General features: G+C 39.8%; 1 non-coding gene across 1 annotated transcript; it reads right to left on the bottom strand.

Annotated features, from left to right (window-relative positions):
• Window positions 1-11,554: 11,554 nt before the first annotated feature.
• LOC112745061 (small nucleolar RNA R71) lies at window positions 11,555-11,662 on the bottom strand. Its single transcript, XR_003173008.1, has one exon. It is a non-coding gene; the product is annotated as a small nucleolar RNA R71 (small nucleolar RNA).
• Between the last annotated feature and the right edge of the window lie 12,273 nt (window positions 11,663-23,935).

The raw sequence follows: 23,935 nt of genomic DNA, 5'->3' as shown, positions 1-23,935 counted from the left end.
AAGGTGGGGGATTTCATTTTCCCAGCAGACTTTGTGGTGTTGGACATGCAGGAGGAAGCCAAGGCCTCCATCATCCTGGGAAGACCGTTCTTAGCTACTGCTGGAGCTGTCATTGATGTCCAAAAAGGTGATCTCACCTTGAGACACAATGAAAAGATGACATTCAATATGTTCAAGGCCATGAGTTACCCACCAGAACAATGGGGAGAATGTATGAGGTTGGACTCACTGGAAGATGCAATGCAGGAGAGTTTTGAAGAAGAAGAACCCAAAGGGTTAATAGAGGAGGGATCAATGTCTAGTGAAGAGGTTGCAACAGCAGAGATTCATATACGAGGTGCACCAAAGGAAGAGAATGAAAAGTTAGAAGCACCCAAACTTGAACTCAAAGCACTGCCACACACTCTCAAATATGCATACTTAGGAGAGAATAAAAGCTACCCAGTGATCATAAACTCATCCCTCAGCCAAGATCAAGAGGATGAATTACTCCAAGTGTCGCGAAAGCATAAGGATGCCATTGGATGGACCCTCGCTGACTTGAAAGGAATCAGTTCGGCCATATGCATGCATAAGATACTATTGGAAGATGATGCTAAACCATCCATTCAATCCCAAAAGAGGCTGAACCCAATCATGAAGGAAGTGGTGCAGAAAAAAGTTATGAAGTTATGGTAGGGAGGGGTAATCTGACCGATCTCAGACAGCCCCTGGGTCAGCCCCGTGCATGTCGTGCCCAAAAAGGAAGGGATGACTGTAGTCCACAATGAGAAGAACGAACTGATTCCTACAAGGACCGTCACAGGATGGCGGATGTGCATAGACTACAGAAAACTAAATGAAGCTACACGAAAAGATCATTTCCCCCTTCCATTCATGGATCAGATGTTGGAAAGACTCGCAGAACACTCATACTATTGTTTTCTCGACGGTTATTCAGGATATAACCAAATAGTGGTTGATCCCAGAGACCAAGAGAAAACCTCATTTACTTGCCCATATGGAGTGTTTGCTTACAGGCGCATGCCATTTGGGCTATGTAATGCACATGCGACTTTCCAACGCTGCATGCTTTCTATCTTCTCAGATATGATAGAAAAATTCATTGAAGTTTTTATGGATAATTTCTCGGTATTCGGAGTTTCCTTTCCTAGCTACCTAAATCACCTAGCCTTAGTATTGAAAAGGTGCCAAGAGACCAATCTGGTTTTGAACTGGGAGAAATGTCACTTTATGGTGACAGAAGGAATAGTCCTTGGCCATAAGGTTTCTAACCAAGGCATTGAGGTGGACAGAGCTAAAGTGGAACTTATTGAAAAACTTCCTCCACCCAGTGATGTCAAGGAAATTAGGAGTTTTTTAGGGCATGCTGGCTTTTACATAAGGTTTATTAAAGATTTTTCAAAGATAGCCAAACCCTTAAGCAATCTCCTTGTATCTGATACACCATTTATCTTCAATGAAACATGCATGCTAGCATTTGAAAATTTGAAAAAGAGATTGTCCTCTGCCCCTATCATTTCCCCACCCGATTGGAACTTACCATTTGAATTGATGTGTGATGCATCTGATTTTGCAGTTGGGGCCGTGTTAGGGCAGAGGAAAGATAACTTAGTCCATGTGATATACTATGCTAGCAAAGTCCTCAATGAAACTCAAAGAAATTATACCACTACTGAAAAAGAGTTGTTAGCAATAGTTTTTGCATTTGATAAGTTTAGATCATACCTCATTGGTGCTAAAGTGATTATTTTCACAGATCACACAGCACTTAAATATTTGTTTGCCAAGCAAGAATCAAAACCAAGACTAATAAGATGGATCTTATTGTTGCAGGAATTCAATATTGAAATTAGAGACAAGAAAGGAGTGGAGAACAAGGTAGCAGATCACCTATCCAGAATCCCTCATGATGAAGGTGGAACACATGATACAAGTGTAAATGAGCTCTTTCCTGATGAGCAGTTGATGACAGTTCACAAAGCACCATGGTTCGCAGACATTGCCAACTTCAAGGCAACTGGGGCTTTACCTCCAGAAATCAACAAACATCAAAAAAGAAAGCTCATAAATGATGCAAAATATTTTGTCTGGGATGAGCCTTATCTCTTCAAGAAATGTTCAGATGGAATCATGAGAAGATGTGTTTCAGAAGAAGAGTGACGGGAGGTCCTGTGGAATTGCCACGGCTCATGCTATGGAGGCCATTTTGGAGGGGATAGAACTGCAGCAAAGGTGTTACAAAGCGGATTCTTTTGGCCCACCCTTTTCAAGGATGCTAAAGAACTAGTAAAGAGCTGCAATGAGTGCTAAAGATCTGGGAACTTGCCCAAAAGAAATAAGATACCACAAAATTTCATCTTAGAACTGGAACTGTTTAATGTATGGGGAATCGATTTCATGGGACCATTCCCAACTTCATATTCAAACAAGTACATTTTGGTGGCAGTGGACTAAGTTTCCAAGTGGGTAGAGGCTATTGCAACCCCAACAAATGATAACAAGGTGGTCATGAACTTCCTCAGGAAGAATATTTTTAGCCGGTTTGGAGTCCCACGAGCACTCATCAGTGATGGAGGGAGCCATTTTTGTAACAGACCACTAGAAGCTCTTCTCCTACGATACGGGATGAAACACAAGGTTGCCACACCTTACCATCCCCAAACAAGTGGGCAAACTGAGATATCTAACAGAGAGCTAAAAAGGATTTTGGAAAAGACTGTGGGTACATCAAGAAAGGATTGGTCGAAGAAGCTGGATGATGCTCTTTGGGCATACAGAACAGCATTCAAAATGCCACTAGGGATGTCCCCATACCAACTGGTGTATGGGAAAGCTTGTCATCTACCACTGGAGCTGGAACACAAAGCTCTCTAGGCTCTCAAGTTATTAAATTTTGACAGCATCGCTGCTGGTGCAAAGAGGATCTTGCAGCTGCAAGAGATGGAGGAATTTAGATCTCAAGCCTATGAAAATGCCAAGATTTATAAAGAAAAGGTGAAGAGAAGACATGACCTGCATCTGGCCCCAAGGAGTTTCGAAAAGGGGCAGCAAGTACTCCTCTACAACTCCAAATTGAGACTGTTCCCTGGCAAACTCAAATCAAGGTTGTCAGGACCCTTTCTTGTCACAAAAGTCTCGCCATATGGGTACATAGAAATCATGGATGAAAGTTCGGAGAGGACTTTCACTGTGAACGGACAAAGGCTCAAACACTATATGGGCAACATGGGGGAAAACCCCAAAGTGAAGTATCATCTCAAATAATGGAGGAATCGTCGAGCTAGCGACGCTAAAAGAGCGCTTTGTTGAGAGGCAACCCAACCTGAGGTAGTTTCTTTTTCATCGTCATTTCAATAAAAATCACAAGTTGTTTCCCCTGTATTGCGAGGAGCTAAGTTTGGTGTTCCACACCAAAACAAATCCAAGAGTGAAAGTGCAGTTTTAAGTTTGGTGTTCCACCAAAGATATTCGTTATAATCACACTACACTCCAATGACAGATTGTTAGCTCCAACCAATCAGGGGAACCACTTAGCAGTAGTTTAGTCTGAAGGTAATGGTTGTTTTGTTAATAACAACATATGAGGCTCTCTGCAAGTATGCAATCTGTTGTACTAGGCAAAAGAACTAAGTTTGGTGTTCACACACCAAATTAAGTTCAGAAATTCGCAAGCATACATGCAAGCTAACTATGTCTCAAGTGCTTTGGAAACAAGCAACTTCCAATAACTTTGCAGGAACCTTCTGAGGAAATAGTGCACCATCATCCAAGGAAATGAAGGAGCAAAAACTATGGATAAGGACAACAAGGGATAGCAAGAAACCATCACCCGAAGGTTGTGTTGTTACTTAATTCCATATACTTAAAATGCTAAAAAATTGGAAGTCCGAAGGAACTTGATTTATAGTTGCTCATTAGTTTAGATGATTAGAGTTTAATGTTGCTCTATTGCTTTTGTCATATGTGTGCTGTCCACGATACCTGCTGGATTTTCACCTTGCTTACTTGTATGCTTGTCTCCTTTTGAATCAAATAAAAAGAGAATGTTTGTTATCAAAGACCAGAGTGGAGTTCATATTGTGGAGTAAGTTCCTTAGTGTGTGATGTGGTCATAAGTTAGCTAAGTTGGTTCACCAACAAGGGTGGGAAGACAACTATCTGTCCTGAATCATATGTTTGAAACACACCCCATGAGACTAGCTAAATAACAAGATCCTAATAAGAAAAAGGGGAAAAGAATAATACGAGTTGAAAAAGAAAGAAAAGTTAATAAAGAATAAGGCTAGGCACCAAGGGTTTGAAACTTGAGAGATGTGTCTGTGGTGCTCCTGTACCAAGGATCTGCTTGGATGAATAGGTTCGTAGGAGTGCTTCATCACTTGGTAACTTGGGTTAACTAACCCGGGATTATCAACTGAAAATCCACTATCAAGAGCAACCTTGCTACATAACATTTAGTAACCCAAAGAGGTGCTGGACACCAAGGTCTCAAGAAAGGAAATAACAAACCATGTGTCTGTGGTGTGTATGTATGGGGAAAAGAGACTTGAGGAAGTAAGTCCTTAGGGGTGTCTTAAAACCTAGCACCTTGAACCAACTGGTTCGGGAGTGCTGGCTGAAAGCTTATCTTAAAGAGTCGCCCCCTCACAGAGCACTTAGCCTAAGAACACAAATAAGCCCTGAAAAACATAAAAGGATCAGTGAATAAGAGTCTCATAGGGTGCAATCAAGTGAGTATTCCAGGACATGATAAAGGTCTGAAAGCCAGTGAAGGAATGAACCTAAGTTGCTATGCATGAAACCACCATAAAACCAAGGATATGACCTCCACAATAATGATTCATTCCTCTTGGCATTTCATTCATCATTCTCTTGTTCCAGTACTTGTTTAGGGACAAGCAAGCTTTAAGTTTGGTGTTGTGATGCTAGGGCATTTTGGCCAGTTTCACTGACCTTTTCTTTACTGTTTTAGGATAATTTCATGCATTTTCTTAGGAAATAAGCAAGTTTTAGGTAGAATTTCACTTACATCTTGATTTAAGCATACATTGAGCACTTTACATGATTTCATGAGAATTTTGCATGAATTAGATGACAAATTGGATGATGCATGTCTCATGATGTGGATTAGAACTTTGATGCACTGTATTACTTGATTTCAGGACAAAGGAAGCAAGAAAGAGCCACGTTAGTAGCCACGTTAGTCTAACTAACGCGACCACTAACGTGGAATGGGAGCTAGCTTGCAACGTTAATGAGAAAAGTAATCGCCAATAATGTCCTCAAAGCCATCATTGCCCACGTTAAGAGTCACGTTAACTAAGTTAACGTGAACTCTAACGTGGAAGAAAGAAAGTGGAGCCAACGTTAGTGATACTCACCTTTGTCACTAACGTTGGGCCAAGCTCATAAGTGGCCACGTTAAGAGCCACGTTAACTCAGTTAACGTGGACTCTAATGTTGGAAAGCAAAAGAGAAGCCAACGTTAGTGACACTCACCTTTGTCACTAACGTTGGCCAAGCCACAATGAGCCACGTTAACTCCCACATTAACTTAGTTAACGTGGAAGCTAACGTGGAGAAAGCATGTGATCGCCAACGTTAGTGACACTTACCTTTGTCACTAACGTTGGGGTGAACCCACACAAGCCACTATGAGCAACGTTAACTCCCACGTTAACTTAATTAACGTGGAAGCTAACGTAGATAAGAGAGATGATGAGCCAACATTAGTGACACTCACCTTTGTCACTAACGTTGGAGATGGCTAGCATTACTACGTTAGAAGCCACGTTAATCTAGTTAACGTGGACTCTAACGTAGGAAGTAGGGGCACATTGGAACGTTAGTGACAAAGGTAAGTGTCACTAATGTTCTCGAAGGATTAGCAAGCTTACGTTAAGAGCCACGTTAACTAAGTTAACGTAGACTCTAACGTAGGGGGAAGGGAAGTCTCTCAACGTTATTGGAAAAGATGAGTCCCAATAACGTGTGCGAAGGACCAAGAGGCAACGTTAGTGGTTACGTTAGTGCCACTAACGTTGAAGTTAACGTGGATTATCCCTGGGTGAGGAACGTTAGTGAAAAAGGTGATTGCCACTAACGTTCTCGAACCCACACTCTCACTTAACGTTAACGCCACTAACGTCCTGAGCTAAACACCCTGCCTACTCCACACTTTCTCTCTGCAAGTAAAGCTAAGCCCACTGCGGAAGATAACTGCTTCAAACTCAAGATCCAAAGGCCCATATCCAAGACTTGAAGAACCAACTAGAAGATCAGAAGAGTAGTATATATAGGGGTAGTTTTGAATTAGAAAGGAGCTTTTTGGGGGATTGGAAATTGGGAACTACTCTCTGTATAATTTACTTTCTCTGCACTTCTAGTTCTAGTTTTCATGATGTATTCTCCATCTTTGTTTTCCATTTCCAGAGCTATGAACAACTAAACCCCTTTCATTGGGTTAGGGAGCTCTGTTGTAATTTGATGGATCAATACTAATTTTCATTACTCTTCTTCTATCTTTTCTCTTGATTTTACTAGAAAGCTTTCAATCTTCATCCAATTGGGTAGTTATCTTGGAAAAGAAGCTATTCATACTTGGATCTCTTCTGAACCTTGGAAGAGGAATGAAGAGATCATGCTAGAAATGCTTTCTCATATTGGACTAAATTGGGTTTGGTTGGGTATGGTGACTATAATCCTACCAACACTTGATTTGGGAATGCATGTGGTATAATCAGTGACCATACTTTATCTCTTCTCATGAGCAATTGACCAAGGAATTGGCTATTGATCAAGATTTGAGAGATTGAATTACCAAGGAATTGGAATTCGATCACTTAAGATTGCCAAGGAGATCAATGAATGCATTGATTGAGGAAGAGATGAAAATGAACTTGATCCGGATAATGCAACATCTCCTAAGCCCAATGAATCCCCATTTCTGATCTTACCCATTCTCTTTAATTTCTGCAATTTACTTTTATGAGCATCTTCCCCATTCCCATTTAAGATTCTGCAATTTACTTTCCACCATTTACATTCAGCTCTTTATTTCCAGCAATTTACATTTTTTGCTATTTACTTTCCCGCCATTTAATTTCCTGCAACTCTCAAACCAAATTCTGCTTCGCTCAACTAGAACATTCTTCTAATTAAAGTTGCTTGACGAATGAATCCCTGTGGGATTCGACCTCACTCTATTGTGAGTTTTTACTTGACGACAATTCGGTATACTTGCCGAAGGAAAATTGTTGAGAGACAAGTTTCCATGCTATCAGATTGAAGGATTGAGCAATTTTAGTTTAGTGATTGATTTAGTCAAGCGAATCAAGTATTGGTTTGAGTGGTTTGTGATTGCCAGAAGCTAAATTGCATGAAATGTAAAGGAAGAGGGAAGAATTGCAGTAAACTAAAGAGAACAGAAAGTAAAAGTGCTGAATCTTAAAGAACAAGTAATTTAAATTGCAGAAGCTTAGATTGCAAGAAATGTAAATTACTGAATCTTAAAGTGCAAGAAATGTAAATAGCTTGAATTATAAAAGGAATTGGGAGCTGGGATTGCAGAATGATGAGCGGATAATTTATACGCTTTTTGACATTATTTTTAGTATATTTTTAGTAGGATCTAGTTACTTTTAGGGATGTTTTCATTAGTTTTTATGTTAAATTCACATTTCTGGACTTTACTATGAGTTTGTATATTTTTCTGTGATTTCAGGTATTTTCTGACTGAAATTGAGGGACTTGAGCAAAAATCAGATTCAGAGGTTGAAGAAGGACTGCTGATGCTGTTGGATTCTAACCTCCCTGCACTCAAAGTGGATTTTCTGGAGCTACAGAACTCGAAATGGCACGTTTCCAATTGCGTTGGAAAGTAGACATCCAGGGCTTTCCAGCAATATATAATAGTTCATACTTTGCTCAAGTTTAGACGATGCAAACTGGCGTTCAACGCCAGCTCTCTGCCCAATTCTGGCGTCCAGCGCCAGAAACAAGTTGTAAAGTGGAGTTCAACGCCCAAACTGGCACCAAAACTGGCGTTCAACTCCAGGAATGACCTCTACATGTGTAACACTCAAGCTCAGTCCAAGCACACACCAAGTGGGCCCCAGAAGTGGATTTATGCATCAATTACTTACTTCTGTAAACCCTAGTAGCTAGTTTATTATAAATAGGACCATTTACTATTGTATTAGACATCCTGGATTGTATTTTTGATCCTGTGATCACGTTTTGGGGGCTGGCCATCTCGGCCATGCCTGGACCTTTCACTTATGTAATGTTAACGGTAGAGTTTTTACACTCCATAGATTAAGGTTTAGAGCTCTGCTGTTCCTCAAGGACTAATGGAAAGTACTACTGTTTTCTATTCAATTCATCTTATTTCGCTTCCAAGATATTCATTCACACTTCAACCTGAATGTGATGAACGTGACAATCATCATCATTCCCTATGAACGCGTGCCTGACAACCACTTCCGTTCTACATTAGATTGAATGAGTATATCTTAGATCTCTTAATCGGAATCTTCGTGGTGTAAGCTAGAATGATGGCAGCATTCAAGAGAATCCGGAAAGTCTAAACCTTGTCTGTGGTATTCCGAGTAGGATTCAATGATTGAATGACTGTGACGAGCTTCAAACTCGCGATTGCTGGGCGTAGTGACAGACGCAAAAGGATAGTAAATCCTATTCCAGCATGATCGAGAACCGACAGATGAATAGCCGTGCCGTGACAGGGTGCGTTGACCACTTTCACTGAGAGGATAGGATGTAACTATTGACAAGGGTGATGCCTCCAGACGATTAGCCGTGCCGTGACAGGGCATTTGGATCATTTTCCCGAGAGAAGACCGAAAGTAGCCATTGACAATGGTAATGCATTACATAAAGCCAGCCATGGAAAGGAGTAAGACTGATTGGATGAAGATAGCAGGAAAGCAGAGGTTCAGAGGAACGAAAAGCATCTCTAGTCGCTTATCTGAAATTCTCACCAATGATTTACATAAGTATTTCTATCCCTATTTTATTAATTATTTTCAAAAACCCCATTACTATTTTATATCCGCCTGACTGAGATTTACAAGGTGACCATAGCTTGCTTCATACCAACAATCTCCGTGGGATTCGACCCTTACTCACGTAAGGTATTACTTGGACGACCCAGTGCACTTGCTGGTTAGTTGTGCGAAGTTGTGAACCATGGTATTGGCATCATATTTTTGGCGCCATCACCAGGGAAAGAAAGAGCAATGAATTTTACATAATCAAAGTGTAATCACAATTTCTGCGCACCAAGTTTTTGGCGCCGTTGCCGGGGATTGTTCGAGTTTGGACAACTGACGATTCATCTTGTTGCTCAGATTAGGTAATTTTCTTTTTGTTTTATTTTCAAAAAAATTTAAAAAAAATCTTTCAAAAAATTTTTCCTTTGTTTTCGAAAAAAAAAATGTTTTCAAAAATATATTTTTCTTCAAAATTTTTAAGAATGAATTCTAGTGTTTCATATAACATGTTTTAGCTTGGCTGGCTATTAAGCCATGTCTAATTCCCAGGATTTTGATTGAGGACTATGAATTCATTACTTCCTTTTTCCCAAATATTTTCGAAAAAATTAAAAGAAAATACAAAAAATTATAAAATCATAAAAATCAAAAATATTTTTGTGTTTCTTGTTTGAGTCTTGAGTCATGTTATAAGTTTGGTGTCAATTGCATACTCATCTTGCATTTTTCGAAAATTTTCATGAATTCATAGTGTTCTTCATGATCTTCAAGTTGTTCTTGGTAAGTCTTCTTGTTTGATCTTTGCATTTGCATGTTTTGTGTCTTTTCTTGTTTTTCATATGCATTCTTGAATTCTTAGTGTCTAAGCATTAAAGAATTCTAAGTTTGGTGTCTTGCATGTTTTTTTGCATAAAAAATTTTTCAAAAATATGTTCTTGATGTTCATCATGATCTTCATAGTGTTCTTGGTGTTCATCTTGACATTCATAGTATTCTTGCATGCATCACATGTTTTGATCTAAAATTCTCATGCATTGCATAATTTTCATGTTTCTCTCTCTCATCATTAAAAATTCAAAAACCGAAAAAAATATCTTTCCCTTTTTCTCTCTCATAAATTCGAAAATTAGATTTGACTTTTTCAAAAATTTTTAAAATCTAGTTGTTTTCATGAGTCAAATCAAATTTTCAATTTAAAAATCTTATCTTTTTCAAAATCTTTTTCAAAAATCAAATTTTTTTCATTTTTCTTAGTTATTTTCGAAAATTCCAAAAATATTTTTCAAAAATCATTTTCTTAATTTTACATCATAATTTTCGAAAATAACAATAACAATTAATGTTTTGATTCAAAAATTTCAAGTTTGTTGCTTACTTGTTAAGAAAGATTCAAACTTTAAGTTCTAGAATCATATCTTGTGATTTCTTGTGAATCAAGTCATTAATTGTGATTTTAAAAATCAAATCTTTTTCAAAACTAATTTCAATCATATCTTTTCAAAAATATCTTCCTATCTTACTTTTTTTCAAAAATTTGATTTCAAAATATCTTCTCTAACTTCTTATCTTCTTATCTTTTCAAAATTTGTTTCAACTAACTAACTAACTTTTTGTTTGTTTCTTATCTTTTTCAAAACTACCTAACTAACTCTCTCTCTCTCTCTCTAATTTTCGAAAATATCTCCCCCTTTTTCAAAATTTCTTTTTAATTAACTAATTATTTCAATTTTTAAATCTTAATTTTCGAAAATTACTAACATTTTTCAAAAACTATTTTCGAAAATCACTAACTCTTTTTCAAAAATTATTTTCGAAAATTCTCCTTCTCACTCATCTCCTTCTATTTATTTATTCATCTACTAACACTTCATCTCACCCAAATTTGAACCCCCTCTTCCATCTGTGTTCGAATTTCTTCTTCTTCTTTTCTTTTACTCACACTGGGACCTCTATACTGTGGTAAAAAGACCCCTATTATTATTATTTTTCTGTTCTCTCTTTTTCATATGAGCAGGAGAAAAGACAAGAATATTCTTGTTGAAGCAGATCCAGAACCTAAAAGGACTCTGAAGAGGAAACTAAGAGAAGCTAAATTACAACATTCCAGAGAGAACCTTTCAGAAATTTTCGAACAGGAAGAGGAGATGGCAGCCGAAAATAATAATAATGCAAGGAGAATGCTTGGTGACTTTACTGCCCCTAATTCCAATTTACATGGAAGAAGCATCTCCATTCCTGCCATTGGAGCAAACAATTTTGAGCTGAAACCTCAGATAGTTTCTCTGATGCAGCAGAACTGCAAGTTTCATGGACTTCCATCTGAAGATCCTCTTCAGTTCTTAACTGAATTCTTGCAGATATGTGACACTGTTAAGACTAATGGAGTAGATCCTGAAGTCTACAGGCTCATGCTTTTCCCTTTTGCTGTAAGAGACAGAGCTAGAATATGGTTGAATTCTCAACCTAAAGACAGCCTGAACTCTTGGGATAAGCTGGTCACGGCTTTCTTAGCCAAGTTTTTTCCTCCTCAAAAGCTGAGCAAGCTTAGAGTAGATGTTCAAACCTTCAAACAAAAAGATGGTGAATCCCTCTATGAAGCTTGGGAAAGATACAAACAGTTGACCAAAAAGTGTCCTTCTGACATGCTTTCAGAATGGACCATCCTGGATATATTCTATGATGGTTTATCTGAGCTATCAAAGATGTCATTGGATACTTCTGCAGGTGGATCCATTCACCTAAAGAAAACGCCTGCAGAAGCTCAAGAACTCATTGACATGGTTGCTAATAACCAGTTCATGTACACTTCTAAGAGGAATCCTGTGAGTAATGGGACGCCTATGAAGAAAGGAGTTCTTGAAGTTGATACTCTGAATGCCATATTGGCTCAGAACAAAATATTGACTCAGCAAGTCAATATGATTTCTCAGAGTCTGAATGGAATGCAAGCTGCATCCAACAGTACTCAAGAGGCTTCTTATGCAGAAGAAGCTTATGATCCTGAAAACCCTGCAATAGCAGAGTTAAAATACATGGGTGAACCATATGGAAAAACCTACAATCCATCGTGGAGAAATCACCCAAATCTCTCATGGAAGGATCAAAGGCCTCAACAAGGCTTTAATAATGGTGGAAGAAACAGGTTTAATAATAATAAACCTTTTCCATCATCCACTCAGCAACAAACAGAGAACTCTGAACAAAATACCTCTAATTTAGCAAACTTAGTCTCTGATCTATCCAAGGCCACTGTAAGTTTCATGAATGAAACAAGGTCTTTCATTAGAAATTTGGAAGCCCAAGTGGGTCAGCTGAGTAAAAGGATCACTGAAATCCCTCCTAGTACTCTCCCAAGCAATACAGAAGAGAATCCAAAAGGAGAGTGCAAGGCCATTGACATAAGCACCATGGCCGAACCTGTAAGGGAAGGAGAGGACGTGAATCCCAAGGAGGAAGACCTCCTGGGACGTCCAGTGATCAATAAGGAGCTTCCCTCTGAGGAACCAAAGGACTCTAAGGCTCATCTAGAGACCATAGAGATTCTATTGAACCTCCTTATGCCATTCATGAGCTCTGATGAGTATTCCTCTTCTGAAGAGAATGAGGATGTTACTGAAGAGCAAGCTGCCAAGTTCCTTGGTGCAATCATGAAGCTAAATGCCAAATTATTTGGCATTGATACTTGGGAAGATGAACCTCCCTTGTTCACCAATGAACTAAGTGATCTGGATCAACTGACATTGCCTCAGAAGAGACAGGATCCTGGAAAGTTCATAATACCTTGTACCATAGGCACCATGATCTTTAAGGCTCTGTGTGACCTTGGTTCAGGGATAAACCTCGTGCCCCTCTCTGTAATAGAGAAACTGGGAATCTATGGGGTGCAAGCTGCTAAAATCTCATTAGAGATGTCAGACAATTCAAGAAAATAGGCTTATGGACAAGTAGAGGACGTGTTAGTAAAGGTTGAAGGCCTTTACATCCCTGCTGATTTCATAGTCCTGGATATTGGAAAGGAAGAGGATGAATCCATCATCCTAGGAAGACCTTTCCTAGCCACAGCAAGAGCTGTGATTGATGTAGACAGAGGAGAATTGATCCTTCAATTGAATGAGGACAACCTTGTGTTTACAACTCAAATATCTCTCTCTGCATCCATGGAGAGGAAGCAGAAAAAGCTTCTCTCAAAGCAGAGTCAAACAAAGCCCCTACAGTCAAACTCTAAGTTTGGTGTTGAACTCCCATATCCAAACTCTAAGTTTGGTGTTGGAGGGTCTCAACAATGCTCTGAACCTCTGTGAGGCTCCATGAGAGCCCACTGTCAAGCTATTGACATTAAAGAAGCGCTTGTTGGGAGGCAACCCAATTTTTATTTATCTAACTATATTTTTCTTAGTTATATGTCTTTATAGGTTCATGATCATGTGGAGTCACAAAATAAATATAAAAATTGAAAACGGAATCAAAAACAGCAGAAGAAAAATCACACCCTGGAGGAAGCACCTGCCTGGCATTCAACGCCAGAATAGAGCATGGTTCTGGCGCTGAACGCCCAAAATGGGCAGTGTCTGGGCGTTGAACGCCCAAAATGGGCATCATCTGGGCGTTTGAACGCCAGAAATGCACCCTGGAGAAGAGCTGGCGCTGAACGCCCAGAACAAGCATGGTTCTGGCGTTCAACGCCAGAAATGGGCAACAAATGGGCGTTGAACGCCCAAAATGGGCACCAACCTGGCGCTGAACGCCCAGAGTTGTGTGCAAGGGCATTTTACATGCCTAATTTGGTGCAAGGTTGTAAATCCTTGAACACCTCAGGATCTGTGGACCCCATAGGATCACCTCAGGATCTGTGGACCCCACAGGATCCCCACCTACCTCCACTCACTTCTTTTCACCCCTCTTTCACAAAATCCCATAAACACTCTTCCCCAAAACCCTTCACCAATCACCTCAATCTCTCTTCCCCATCACCTCTTCACCACTCACATCCATCCACTCTTCCCTATAAACCTACCTCATAAACTCCACCTACCTTCAAAATTCAAAATCAATTTCCCACCCAAACCCACCCTAAATGGTCGAACCTCCACCCCCTCCCATCCCTATATATAGCCCTCCATTCTTCCTCATTTTCACACAAAACTACCCTCTCTTCCCCTTTTTGGCCGAAACACATCTCCCCCTCTTCTCTATATCTTCTTCTTCTTCTTCTTCTATTCTTTCTTCTTTTGCTCGAGGGCGAGCAACATTCTAAGTTTGGTGTGGTAAAAGCATAAGCTTTTTTGTTTTTCCATAACCATTAATGACACCTACGGCCAGAGAAACCTCAAGAAAGAGTAAAGGGAAGACAATTGCTTCCACCTCTGAGCCATGGGAGATGGAAAGATTCATCTCACAAGCCATCACTAAGAAAAGATGGAGCAAACGAGAGAGCACATTCATGGATCTCAACAGGCACATGAAGAAGCTCATCATCAAGAAAATCCCTGAGATACCTCAAGGGATGCACTTTCCTCCGCAGAATTTTTGGGAGCAAATCAACACCTCCCTAGGAGAATTAAGTTCCAACATGGGACAACTAAGGGTGGAACATCAAGAGCACTCCATCATCCTTCATGAAATAAGAGAATATCAAAAAGCAATGAGGGAGGAGCAACAAAGACAAGGAAGAGACATAGAAGAGCTCAAGGACATCATTGGTTCCTCAAGAAGGAAACTCCACCATCACTAAGGTGGACTCATTCCTTGTTCTTACTTTCTTTGTTTTTTGTTTTCTATGTTAAGTGCTTATCCATGTTTGTGTCTTCATTACATGATCATTAGTAGTTAGTAACTATGTCTTAAAGTTATGAATGTCCTATGAATCCATCACCTCTCTTAAATGAAAAATGTTTTAATTCAAAAGAACAAGAAGTACATGAGTTTTGAATTTATCCTTGAACTTAGTTTAATTATATTGATGTGGTGACAATGCTTCTTGTTTTCTGAATGTATGCTTGAACAGTGCATATGTCTTTTGAAGTTGTTGTTTAAGAATGTTAAATATGTTGGCTCTTGAAAGAATGATGACTAGGAGACATGTTATTTGATAATCTGAAAAATCATAAAAATGATTCTTGAAGCAAGAAAAAGCAGCAAAGAACAAAGCTTGCAGAAAAAAATATAATAAAATAGGCGAAAAAAGAAAGAAAAAGAAAAAGCAAGCAGAAAAAGCCAAAAGCTCTTAAAACCAAGAGGCAAGAGCAAAAAGCCAATAACCCTTAAAACCAAAAGGCAAGGGCAAATAAAAAGGATCCTAAGGCTTTGAGCATCAGTGGATAGGAGGCCCTAAAGGAATAAAATCCTGGTCTAAGCGGCTAAACCAAGCTGTCCCTAACCATGTGCTTGTGGCGTGTAGGTGTCAAGTGAAAACTTGAGACTGAGCGGTTAAAGTCAAGGTCCAAAGCAAAAAAAAGGGAGTGTGCTTAAGAACCCTGGACACCTCTAATTGGGGACTTTAGCAAAGCTGAGTCACAATCTGAAAAGGTTCACCCAATTATGTGTCTGTGGCATTTATGTATCCGGTGGTAATACTGGAAAACAAAGTGCTTAGGGCCACGGCCAAGACTCATAAAGAAGCTGTGTTCAAGAATCATCATACTGAACTAGGAGAGTCAATAACACTATCTGAACTCTGAGTTCCTATAGATGCCAATCATTTTGAACCTCCATGGATAAAGTGAGATGCCAAAACTATTCAAGAGGCAAAAAACTATAAGTCCCGCTCATATGATTAAAGCTATGTTTCATTGATAGTTTGGAATTTATAGTATATTCTCTTCTTTTTATCCTATTTGATTTTCAGTTGCTTGGGGACAAGCAACAATTTAAGTTTGGTGTTGTGATGAGCGGATAATTTATACGCTTTTTGACATTGTTTTTAGTAGGATCTAGTTACTTTTAGGGATGTTTTCATTAGTTTTTATGTTAAATTCACATTTCTGGACTTTACTATAAGTTTGTGTGTTTTTCTATGATTTCAGGTATTTTCTGGCTGAAATTGAGGGACTTGAGCAAAAATCAGATTCAGAGGTTGAAGAAGGACTGCTGATGCTGTTGGATTCTAACCTCCCTGCACTCAAAGTGGATTTTCTGGAGCTACAGAACTCGAAATGGCACGCTTCCAATTGCGTTGGAAAGTAGACATCCAGGGCTTTCCAGAAATGTATAATAATTCATACTTTGCCAAAGTTTAGACGACACAAACTGGCATTCAACGCCAGCTCTCTGCCCAATTCTGGCGTCCAGCGCCAGAAACAAGTTGCAAAGTGGAGTTCAACGCCCAAACTGGCACCAAAACTGGCGTTCAACTCCAGAAATGACCTCTACACGTGTAACACTCAAGCTCAGCCCAAGCACACACCAAGTGGGCCCCGGAAGTGGATTTATACATCAATTACTTACTTCTGTAAACCCTAGTAGATAGTTTATTATAAATAGGACCTTTTACTATTGTATTAGACATCCTGGATTGTATTTTTGATCCTGTGATCACGTTTTGGGGGCTGGCCATCTCGGCCATGCCTGGACCTTTCACTTATGTAATTTTAACGGTAGAGTTTCTACACTCCATAGATTAAGGTGTAGAGCTCTGCTGTTCCTCAAGGACTAATGTAAAGTACTACTGTTTTCTATTCAATTCATCTTATTTTGCTTCCAAGATATTCATTCTCACTTCAACCTGAATGTGATGAACGTGACAATCATCATCATTCCCTATGAATGCATGCCTGACAACCACTTCCGTTCTACATTAGATTGAATGAGTATCTCTTAGATCTCTTAATCGGAATCTTCGTGGTGTAAGCTAAAATGATGGCGGCATTCAAGAGAATCCGAAAAGTCTAAACCTTGTCTGTGGTATTCTGAGTAGGATTCAATGATTGAATGACTGTGACGAGCTTTAAACTCGCGATTGCTGGGCGTAGTGACAGACGCAAAAGGATAGTAAATCCTATTCCAGCATGATCGAGAACCGACAGATGAATAGCCGTGCCATGACAGGGTGCATTGACCACTTTCACTGAGAGGATAGGATGTAACCATTGACAAGGGTGATGCCTCCAGACGATTAGCCGTGCTGTGACAGGACATTTGGATCATTTTCCCGAGAGAAGACCGAAAGTAGCCATTGACAATGGTAATGCATTACATAAAGCCAGCCATGGAAAGGAGTAAGACTGATTGGATGAAGATAGCAGGAAAGCAGAGGTTCAGAGGAACGAAAAGCATCTCTATTCGCTTATCTGAAATTCTCACCAATGATTTACATAAGTATTTCTATCCCTATTTTATTAATTATGTTCGAAAACCCCATTACTATTTTATATCCGCCTGATTGAGATTTACAAGGTGACCATAGCTTGCTTCATACCAACAATCTCCGTGGGATTCGACCTTTACTCACGTAAGGTATTACTTGGACGACCCAGTGCACTTGCTGGTTAGTTGTGCGAAGTTGTGAACCATGGTATTGGCATCATATTTTTGGCGCCATCACCAGGGAAAGAAAGAGCAATGAATTTTACATAATCAAAGTGTAATCACAATTTCTGCGCACCACAGAATTTAAACAAGAACAAGTGAATTGCAATAAACAGAAGAGTAAAAGGTGAATTGATGTAAAGTAGATCTCAAATAGAAAAGTAAAAATGCTTGAAGAATTAAAACAGAAAGTAAATGTAGCTCAATTGCAGAAATCTAAAAGAGAAATTAAAGATCTCAGGAGTGGAAGAGATTAGAAAATAGGTCTGGATCTCAAATCCTTCCTTGATCCAACAAGAACAATTGTAAAAGAAATGGAAAAATACGTTGCAGGAGAAGTAGAAGAGAGAAAGCAGTAAACAGAATGTGAAATGTAAATCAAAGTTTCTTAGAATTATGCAGAAAGATAAAACAAGAGATCTCAAGGTGAGATTGAAACAGAATTTCTTCAATTCTCCACCCAAGATCCAAAACAAAAAGTAAAGAGTGCTCAAGCAAGAATAAGGAAGAAGAGAGATCAATTCTCCTTCCAAATTCTCTAAGATCCAAATTCAAAGTAAAAAGCTCAAAATTACAAAAATGAGAATTCTCAAAGAAGCCAAAGGTCCTTTCTAAATCAAACTAACACTTATTTATACACTTCATAATCTAGATCTAAGAATTTGGGTGGGCTCTAAAATTTGGTGAAGAAATGAATTGATTTGGATTTTTAATGGATTTTTGGCCCAAGGTGCACCTCCCAGGGGATGGCTCAGTTCAAATACCAAACTGAGCGCCCAATATGCTTTTGTGTTGCCCAGTTTGTACGCGTCCAGCCTTGTTCAGGTTGCTCTTCAATAGAGCTCAGTTGGAAAATTGAACTGAGCTCTATGTCTTGCCTTGGGTGTGTCAATTGTGCGTGTCTCAGCTCCCTGGCCGTGTCAAAGTGTGCGCATGACAAGCTCCTTGGTGTGCTTCCTAGCGTGCCAAAGTGTGGGAAGTGGGGGAGAGTAGCGCTCAGTTGGGAAAACCAACTGAGCTCCCCTTTGTAGCGCTTTGCCTTGGCTTCATGCTCCCAGGTTCGACTCTTGGTGGAAGTAAATGGATGCCAATTTTCTTAGAAGAGTGGATTGCTCCTTCCTTGCCTTTCATGAAGCTCCTTGGTTCGAACCTTGGGAGAGCCATCTTGGCTCATTTTCTTTGCACCAAGAGTAGCGCTCCTCTCCTTGTCTTGCATGAGTTCCCAGGTTTGAATCCTAGCCAACTCACCTTGGCTTATTTTCCTTGCAAGCTTGGTAGTGTGAGGTTCCTTGTTCGAACCTTGGAGGAGGCTTTTTTGGCCATTTTCTCTTATTTTCTTGCAAGGAGCATTCCTTGCTTTCCTTGGGTCATGAGTTCGAGAACTTGTGACTTCACTCCTTAGAATTTTGCTTTGAATTAATTTTGGAGAACCCCCGATAAAGCTCACTTAGTGAACTGAGCTTTATGTCTTTGCCTTGCTTTCTTTGGTGCTCAGTTAACTAAGTGAACTGAGCTTTGTGCCTTGCTTTCTCCTTTTGTTCCTTGTGAAGCTCGGTTCACTCACTCAACTTGGCTTCCTTCCTTCTTTGATGATGTCACGCTTTTCTTCTCTTGGGCACGCTTCTTTCTTCCTTTGGGCACGCTCCTTAGGCCACGCTTTTCATATTTTTTTTCTTTTCTTCACCTACAAGTAATCAAATCAACCAATCAAAGTATCACCAAATTCACAAAGTTTACAATTCATTCATAATTCAATTAATTTTTGCTTAAACCTCATGATTTTGTATCAATTAAAGGGTGGTTGGTTGTTTCAACAAACATGCAAATTCCACTCCAAATTACTTACTTATGATGCAAGAAAGTGCATAAATCCTAATAAAAATAAAGAAAAAGACTAGTAAAACTAGGCTAAGATGACTTGTCATCAATCCCTATAGAAATTGCTGAAGAATCACCTAGGGTTATATTCTACAATAAAGGAGCCAATACCATGCACAAAAAGAAGAGCTCGACCTCCTTCTAGAAGTTTGAGAACGAGCTCGGATTAGAAAAGAAGCACTAAAATAAAGGATGGCCCTAAGGTATAACCAGAAGGTTATCAAGAGAAGCTTCATCACCAACGACCTCGTGCTGATATGAAATGACATTGGAGTTTAGAAGCTGGGTGAAGGGAAGCTAACAGCAAATTGGAAAGGACGCTACAAGGTTGTTGAAGTCTTAGGGAAAGGTTACTACAAAGTGTCCGACCTCCAAGGACGGGAGCTCCCAAGGTCGTGGCATGCATATAACCTAAAGAAATACTACAGCTAGGATGTAAGCCTTGTTCCCTGGTGTACTCCTTTTCCAACCTTAAAATTTTTCCCTAATAAAGGGTTTTTTCTGAAGGAATTTTTAACGAGGCACCAAAGTAAGGGCTAGGGTATTTAAAACCCTTAGTAAGTAGGCTTATGTAAAGGAATTTTTCAGATATTTTATGAAATTCCCACTTTTCTTCTAAAGGAAAATGCATTAATTTAAGCTCGACAAATTGCGAAAATCATTGCCCAACCTAAAATGGTCGGCAAGATGAAGCGACGAGGTACAAATTAATGTAAGAAGTTATATAAACAACTCGTGAAAATCGACCTCGATTATAAGGCGGAATAAAAATGAAGTGTAGAAGTAACTTAGCAAAGTCTGATTACTCAAAGTCAGAACTCAAAAAAGGTAACCCTATAGATCAACTCACCGCTAAAAAAGTAGTGAAAGAACAGCGTTAAAAAGTTGCTAAGGTATGTTTTCACACCAAAAAACTATCTGAAAAAGACCTAGCTTTAAATAGCACAAAAGTTCTTAGGAAAAGGTATTCAATTACGAAAAAGTTGTTAAAAAATACAACTAAAAGCGTTTGGAATACTACCAGCTATTACAAAATTAAAAATTGTTCAAAGACCCACAGGTTAGGACATCTTAAAAGCAAAACAAAAGCTAAGAAGTGGTGCCAAGTAATGGGTTTAGATCTTCACCAGTCTCAATATCTTTACCTCAGACAGAAGGGGTCGGAAGATGTACCGAGACCGAGACAGCAGGGATGAGACCAGGAGGTGAGGAAGGGGCTTCAACATTAAAAGTCTTGGGCTGGACCTCGAGAATTCGGGAAGCCTCACTGTCTTGAGTCTTCAGATTGGGCACAGGCCCCGCCCCCTCGTCTTTAGGGGCAGGAACGATCTTGCCATCTATGACGACATTGTCCTGACTAAATAAAGAAAGGTGGAGGTCGGGGGCAAATACCTGAACTTGAGACCTCAAATTCTCAAACATTTCATCCATCCCCACCGCCACGAACTCTTGAAGAGCAGCATACTCCTCTCTAGCATTTTCAACTCTTCTTGGAGGTCGAGCTTTTTCCCATAAATCTAGGCATAACTCTCCTCCGCCCTCTTCTTAATACCCTCTGCCATGTTTGCAGCAGCCTCGGCCGTCTTTACTCGGGCCCGAGCCTTTTTCAAATCGGACCTAAGCCCGACCCTCTCCTCCTCTAGCTCCTCTTTCAATCCCATCAGTCTTTCCACCTCAGCTCGGGCGGCCTCCAAAGATCTTTAGGTGGTCTTAAGAGGAGCTTTTCTCAATTCCTTGGCTAGAGAGGTACATAACCCCCGCTAGTCAGATACTGTTGTGAGCCATAAGATTTAGGTGGTTTTGAATAGCCACATCATCTATACTGATGTATCTATGAGGAAGGATATTCCTTTCACTCTAGGCAAAATCATCAAATCTTTTGTCGTAAATACTCACCTCCTCCGAACTCTTTTGCTTCTTGAGAGGAGGTCCTAACGATGAAGGAGAAGATGGAGCAATGTGACTCTCTGAAGGAGGGTCAAGAGGGATCAGCCAACTTCTCGGGCGTAGGAATGACCTACTTTTGAGCTTAAGGGCATGAGTCTGATTTCTTAGGAGAAGATTCGGAGGAGGTACTCCCGGCTTCTTTACCTTGAAGACCTCGGGCCACGACTATCTTCTAGGTCTGACACAAATATTTCATGTTCGCATTCTTAGGAGCCATGGTATCTGCAAAGTAAAAATAAAAGCTCATTAGAAAACAAAGTACAACTAGCAAACCGTGGGAGCTAAAGGTCAGAAAGCTACCTAGCTCAGACCAAAGCTGACCGGGGTTTGCTAGAAATTTCTTTGTGTCCAAATAAGGAGCCGGACCCCAACACTCTTGCAACACATTCACGAAAGATTTTTTGACCTCATCTTGCTTATCTACACTGTACTTAGCTATAACAGGCTCCTCATGCCAGTACAAGGGAAAGAAGGGCTCATCATTTTCATTTAAGTAAAAAGGTCGGGCACTCTCAACAGATCGGATTTTAAAGAAATAGTTCTTGAAATCGTAGAAAAACTTATCAAAAATGAAAAAAACTTTCCTACCCTAAATAACGCGAAAGGAAAACCACGAAGCCTTCCCTTTCAATGTCCCAGGTTTGGTCAAAACAAACAAATAAAAGAAGTCCTTAGTAGAAGGTCGGACCTCAAGTTCTCGGCAAAGAAGCTGGAAAATCTTTAAGAAGGCCCAGGAATTCGGGTGAAGTTGAGAAGGAATAACGTTACAAGCCCAAAGAATGTTTGACTCAAAATTGATAAAAAGGAGTGAAACACCTAACTTTGAGAAAAAACAATCGTAGGTATAAAAGAATGGGCATTCTGAGCTATCTAGAGGAAGAAAACACACTCTCTCTCCTCAGGATCAGATACTACTAGCTCATAATTCCTCTCATCTTCTCTATTCTCACAAATTATATGGTGTCTACAGAACACCTCACAATATTGCTTATCAACTACGGGGACACAAGAAAGAATAGAGGTATCTACCCAATTTAGGAGATTAGAAAGAACTTTAGTCGACATACTGAGAATAACAGAGCATAAAGGCTACACCTACAAATGCAAAATAAAGAAGCCGTTACTAAAAGAGCTCGGAGGTCATCCAAAACAAATCGGGCAAAAACAAATAAAACCTATGAACACAGTTCCAAATCCCTTCCACATATAGAAAGCATCAAAAGGGTGTCTCTCCTATGCTACGACATCAGTACACAGTAGCGACACCATTAGGGACAATACGACAACAAACAACAAAATGGTTACAGTTATAGCAGTTCCACAGAAACTCAAAAAATTCTTAGATAACCAACAACGATTCAATCAACAAAAAGTCGTTGCGGTTCAATCAACAAAAGTGGTTACAAAAGAAGTTTTTAGACTAAATGGCAATAGCCAACGAAAAGTTTCAAAGAAAACAAATAAGACTACTGCCGAAATCCAAGAAGCAACAGACAAAGAAGCACATTACTAGCATTAATATTCGAAAGCCATTCAAAACAGCCACGCCACAAATAAAGCATGAAGTTACTAAGCACCAACCTTGATTGAAGTGTCGAAAGAAAGGGGGCACGTCAAAGCCGCAAATCACGAACGTTCCTCTCCACAATAGCTAACTAAAACCTTTGGCAAATCCAAGATGAAGAAATCTTGAAGCAAGAAGAGAGAATTTTCACAATAACAAAGAAATAGAAGGTTCTCTATGAAAGAAGAAAAGAGATATGAGACTTTCAGAAAGGTAGGAAAGGAAAAATGAAGAGGTGAAACATTTTTATAAAGGAAAGGGGCAAAAAAGTCCTTTCAAAATCTCTCTTAAAGATGTGTGCATATCCCAAGGAAACTTAGCCCCTCATTTAAAAAGGCGGAACGTTTAAAAAATTCAAAACACGTCGAGTACCTGACCTCTAGAAAGGCGGTGTACCCGACGTCAAAACGAAGACCACAGATTGCTTGAGCCCGACCTCTTGAAAGCTCAGGACTCAAGTAGGGACACTATTTATACTCTGACCCAACGGATAAAGCCAGGTCCAATAAGGACAAAATGTCCGATCCACAGGGGGGGCCTCCAACCCATACCCGACCTCTTTAAAGAAGTCGGACACCGCGAAAGGAGCCCAGCTCTGCTTGCCCAAGCAAGTAACTGCATTCACGAATCTCTCCCACTATCTCTATCTTTCCTAAAAGATAGATCTCAACTACTCCCAAGATAAAGGGAATGGTCATCCACCAATAAAGGTAGAACTACTCCCACAAAGGTGGTTAATATTCTACTATAAATACACTGACACTCTTCAAGTATAAGGTACGTTCTAATCTACTAAAATCCTGCGTAAAGCCCTTGCTAACTTAAGCATCGGAATCCCTTGCACGTACCCCCTACATCCTCACAAGGAATTCGGACGGCGGCACCTCGGCACTGAAACAAGTCGGGCGCTGCGTCAGAAGGAGTCTGGGCCTCACGCTCAGGCCTAAATCAACGTTTCAGGTAATCCTCGGAACAGGTATACTATGACCAATAGTTGATTTCTAACTTT

The sequence above is a fragment of the Arachis hypogaea genome, chromosome 14, assembly GCF_003086295.3.
Source record: "Arachis hypogaea cultivar Tifrunner chromosome 14, arahy.Tifrunner.gnm2.J5K5, whole genome shotgun sequence".
In the NCBI taxonomy this organism is placed as follows: domain Eukaryota; kingdom Viridiplantae; phylum Streptophyta; class Magnoliopsida; order Fabales; family Fabaceae; genus Arachis; species Arachis hypogaea.
Note: the sequence above shows the minus strand (reverse complement) of the source record. Positions and strands in the feature narration are given on the sequence as shown.